The sequence below is a fragment of the Argentina anserina genome, chromosome 1 (genome assembly GCF_933775445.1).
Source record: "Argentina anserina chromosome 1, drPotAnse1.1, whole genome shotgun sequence".
Classification (NCBI taxonomy): domain Eukaryota; kingdom Viridiplantae; phylum Streptophyta; class Magnoliopsida; order Rosales; family Rosaceae; genus Argentina; species Argentina anserina.
The window spans coordinates 21,089,482-21,095,481 of NC_065872.1; positions in this window are offsets into that span (position 1 = coordinate 21,089,482).

Sequence of the window (6,000 nt, forward strand, 5' to 3'; positions counted from 1 at the left end):
TTCAACATCTTTTTTACATGACTCTTATTTTGTGGCAAAAATCATGAATAGTTTAGAAAATTGTAGACCGCTTAGGATATATGTCATATGCTAAGTAATAACCGACATTATATTGCTTATTCTTATACGTGCAAGGACGTGATTTACTTACAACAAGCTTTGCAAATAAGTTGGATGCTTCTAAAATATTGATGTCATTGTTGGAACCTGGTAAGCCAAAATATGCATGCCATATTCAAAGATCCTAATCAGCAACAGCTTCAAGAATCATTGTCGGCATGCCATTACATCCGGCATAAGCACCTACCCAAGCTGTTGGGCAATTGTTTTACCTCCAGTGCATGCAATCTAAGCTTCCTAACATTCCAGGGAATCCACATTCCTCACCAATATAAAGGAGTCTGACAACATCATTGGCTGTTGGCTTTCTGAGATATCTCTTCGCAAGGATCTCTATAGTAGCCCGACAAAACTTTTGCATGCATCTAATTGCTGTAAACTCATCAATTTTCAAGTATTCATCAAGTGAATCAGCTATACACCATATCCCAGCATTTGCAAGGGATGACAATCCAAGACTACCGATTCCATCACGTTGTTGCACAAAATAGTTGTCATGATTTTTGACTGCATCAGTAATGCAATAAAATAAACTTTTACTCATATGGAAAACGTCTAAGAAATTTTCCCTCTGGATATCGAGGGACATCAACAAAATAATTTGTGGACAAAGTAAATGCAACAGCTTCTCATTCATAATAAATAGTTATGGGACCAGGACTTGCACCTCTCCTTCGTTGAGATGTTTTGCCAAAAGAATATTGTTGTCAGCATACATGCCAACCAACATATTTTCCTCCTCATGAAATGTAGCTAATACATAATTATAGAACTCAAAAGTTCCATTTGAAGATAAAGAAGAGAATGATATTTGGGATAAATCTATTGTAGTAAACTAAATGTGAGAGAGATGCAATAGAAATGAGTGAAAATGATGTGATGGAAACAATTGATAGTATGCATACTTTTATGGAGTTTTATTTTAGAATATAGTCGTTATTCATAATTATTATTATAATATTATTCAAACTAGTCGTTATTAGTATTTGTTTTCAAACTAAACTTAGCTATTTTTAGCAATTACAATATATATATATATAGACATATTTATTTATACATAGTAAGCTAGTCAAACTAGCCGTTTCTCCATTATTATCATAATTATATTATTCAAACTAGCCATTATTAATTTTTATTTTCAACATGAGATTAGCTGTTTTTAGCTGTTACAATGTGTGTGTATATGTATGTATATATATATATATATATATATATAGAGAACGGATCACAAGAGGACGTCCGCACAACCCTTAAAGTGTGGACGTCCCTGCTTTTTCAGCCGCCCGAGGCTGATGGCAGCGGTTGTCTTACCGGATGAACAACAAAGGCATGCCAGACTGCATTTCCATGAAGATAAACGCGAAGCAGATTGAGAATCAAAGGCCTAGGAAACAATAATGGCATAAACTTCAAGCTCGATCAAATCGGCTGCAAAATGGTTTTGATGTGACTCCACCATGGAGAATGAGCTTTATATTGATGGTTGTTATTCATCCGACAAGAGAACCGCCGCCATCGGCGTTGGGCGGTTGAAAATACAGAGACGTCCGCACTTTAAGGGTTGTGCGGACGTTCGTTTTGTAACCGGACTCTATATATATTTATATTTATTTATTGTGTATGTATACATAGTTAAATAGTCAAACTAGCCGTTTATACTAAAATTTAAACTTTTGGCGTGGAATTTGGCTTATAGTAGGAATGTTGGTTTTTTGTGATAGGTTAAAAAAGTATCTTAGAGGAAATATGCTCTTTTTTGTACGCTAAATATTTATAGCCCTTACCCTACGGGGGGAGATGCTCTTCGAGCATATGCATCCCATTTGCTCCATTACACCTCCAATCTATCAATTAAATTGCTTCATCAATTACTATTCACTGCAAATTGCATTTATGTACCAGTTTTTATGCAGCGATGCAGCTCTGGCAGTCTAGCAATTAATATTTATCGATTTAATATTTTTTATCAGATTTTATAAATTAATTTCACCCAATAGCCGAACGAGATGTGGCTTCATAGGATAATGTGACATGTGTCATCGTCACATGTATTTGTTGGCAAATAATATCATTAGATTTCTGATAAGATTTTCGACGAATGATGATTTGAGACGTATAATAATGACTCAATTTTATCATCTGAAATTGACCATGAAAATACTCATCACAGACCATCTAATCACTTTAATTTTCACAAATTTCTTCCTAATTTTTCAAAACGTTTGTCAATTCACCAGATTTCTTCATTTCTCCATCACTACGATGAGTTTTTTGCAACAAATTGTTGAAGCAGAGAGAACAACACAGTTAAGAGGATGCTGAGATGATGAATACGATGATGAATAACGCGGCCATGTTAATGGCACATCTTGATACTTTAGATGAGCCACAAGGACACGATTCACATCTTGGTCACTCTCCTAATCACCCTACACACAAGTTATATATCTAGGGGAAAAAAATCTCATGGATGAGTACTTCATCGAGTGGCTGATCTTCAAACCGAAAGAATTTCATTAGAGGTACTGGATGCATGGCCACGTGTTCAACAACATCATGACGGCCCTTTGCAACCGCGACTATTATTAACATCAACAACCAGATTCCCTTGGGGTACTGGGGTTGCTGCCACAACAAAAGATGATAGGGGCCCTCCATATGTTGGCGTACGGTGAAACTGCTGATCAATGTATGGAGATAACTAGGATAGGAGAATCAACTACATTAGAGTGCATGAAGAAGTTTTGTTAACATGTGGAATATATTTTTGGTCCAGAGTACCTTCACGCTCGAACAAAGGCTGATCCCCGAAGAATTCTAGTAATGGCTAAAAAGCGGGGATTTCCATGTATGATTGGAAGCATCAATTGGATGCATTGGGAGTAGAAGAAATTTCCAACTGGATGGCAGGGCGATTACACTAGACAGAAGGGACGTCCCACAATTATTCATGAAGTGGTGGCCTTGTATGACACATGGGTATGACATTCTATCTTCTGTATGCCAAGAGCTTAAAATGATTTTAACGTGGTGAATCAATCATTGGTCTATGAAGGATTGATCTCTAGTAACACCCCGACCGTCACCAATGTTTTAAATATCCCGATATTAAGAAAATGATATGATAAGTTGCTTATCGGTCTATTATATTGGTCAACCCAAAAAATCAAGTTAAAAAGGCGATATATCGGTGCTTTATTTTTATTTTATTTTTAAAACCACGTCGTTTAAAAAAATGATTTAAAGAAAATGAAAGATTCGTCGATAGCATTCGATGACAAGAGAGTTTATGATGAATGATTACCTCTATTTTTATTAATTAATACTATTTATGTATTTTAATTGTCCAAAAAAATCAAATATTTTTTGTATATGAAGTTTATTTGGTACATTTTGAAATATAAGTTTTAATTTCTCAAATTTATTTGGTATATTTTGAAGTATATGTTTAGCAATATATTCTATTTAATTAAAAATTAGCAAAAATGATAAATCCGATATATCTCGATGTATCCCCGTTATATCCTTATTTTACAAAACCGATACAATGCCGATAACCGCTATTTAGACTATTGACTGTGACATTTCACGTCAATGATAGCAAATATAACAATGAATATTATCTTGCTGACGAAATCTATCTTAGGTACTCCACGTTTGTGAAGACTATTACAAACCCACAGTCACAAGCGCATGAACTATTTGCAAAGAATCAAGAAGCGTACCGCAAAAATGTGGAGAGGTGCTTTAGCATTCTGCAATCTCGTTGGGCACTCATTCATCATGGGGCTCGTTTGCATTGGATGTATACACTGAGAAGCATAATGATAGCTTGCATTATATTACATAACATGATTATTGATAATAAATTTATGGAAGAAGAATTTGTCGAGGCAGAGCAAGAATTTATTATGGGACAATAGATCGTGAGGGGAATCAAATTCCTTTTTTATAGTGCAAAGATATAACTGAAATCAACATGCATTTTGAAACCGTATTGACCATCTCGAGTTAGCTTTTATACAAACAATTCTTCAAGAAGATCTAGTGGAGCCCAATTGGACATTAGAAGCCGACGAAGAGTAATTAAATTTTGTTATTTTATTTAGTATTGTATTTGTAGTATGTATTGTCACTTTATTTAGATTGTAATTTTATAATTTTATACTTCAATTATTAACCATGAATAAAGAAGTGAACAACAATAATAAACTTGTTTTATTTCATATAGAAAAAACTGTAAATTAAGGAACATAAAAAAGGAGAAAATTCTTCTTACTACCCTGTGTTGTTGAGGTTTGATCAGTTTAGTCCCTAAACTTTTAATTTAATCAGAAAAGTCCTTGTACTCTCTGATCTCATCAAGTTGATCCGTTCCGTCACTAATCCGTCAAATGTCTATGTCTACTTGCTGACCTGGCAATTAAAAACTTAAAAAGTGAGCTTGTGGGGCCTTTTTGCATGGCAACTACCCAAAATACCCATTAGTTGTGTGTTCCCTCCCATCGCCCCCGCACCGGGGCTCTTTGGTTCGTCCATGTTTCATCTCAAATGAGAATAACTAATTCTATATTTATAAACCCAGAAATTGTAATGGCAAATTCAATTTCCGAAAAAAAAAATTTGAGTAAGGAAAGAGAGATCGGTTGAAGAGGTAGTTCTTAAATTCAAGTGAGGAAAAGATGGGAGAATAGATGAGGTAAAAATGAAAAGCCAAAGATCTGATCATCTATCACAATTTGTATTTGTTATTTGGTAAATCTTGCATTTTCTTCTCTGTGAGGAGTTATTCGAATTGATCTTGAAATGAGAAATGAGGATTATAGGTTTCTTTTTGTGTGTTAGACTTGATTAACTTGATTGAAACTAATTCCACTTCTCCAATCCGAAATTGTCCAACCCTTGTACACAAAATATAATCAAACTCCTAAACTCAAAATTTCCCAACATAAAGTTCACAACAGATTCAAAAATAAAGTTAGCAACTAGAAACTAAATCTTATTCGACTTCACATACAAAACAGACACTCAAGAAACTGAAGCCGGGTACCTCAAGAAAGTCGATTTCTCTCTCAAGTATCTGAACCCTGGAGGTTTCTCTGCACTTGCCATACAAATCTTGGTACTGCAACGACGACTTTGGAGTTGGTGGCGGCAGAGAAGGCACCACCGGCGCAGAGCAATTCTCTCATCTTAGACCAAAGAAAAATATCGATAGGTATTTGGGTAGTTTCCCTGCAAAAAGGTCCCACAAGCTTATCCGTCAGGTCTTCGATCTACTACTAGTGGGCCCTGGGTGGGTAAACTTTTAGACAATTGTTTCATTACTTTAGTAACACATGTTTATGAAATTAAATTGTTTATAATATGATCTTTCTTTGTTTGGTATATAGAGGAGGGTGCTAATCTCCACCAATTTTCAAGACAGCTGCTGCTCAACTCCATGGATATATTGTCTTAAGCAATGACGTCTTAGCTATTTTCTTTTCTTTCATTTAGGCTACATATTTGTAAATTTCTAGAGTTAAGAAGATTACTTTGATGGATATATTGTCAATTCTGTACATAGTAATGAAATTTTGTCATTGTCATTCGTATAATTTCTTGCTAATGAGATTTTTTTATTTTCTGCATATAATTAGAAAATCAATTATGTAATTTTTTTAGGCAAAATTGCTAAAATACACTCTGAACTTGGCTCAAATTGTCAATTTACACCCCGAACTTGTAAATGCGGAAATTTGTCTCCTCAGTTAGGTAAAAACTGTCGAATTTCATTCTCACTGTTAAATTTAACATTTTTCATCCAATTTGTGGTCACATGATGGACATTTTTGTCATTTAATATATATTTCATTTTAATAACAAAAAACACAAGGA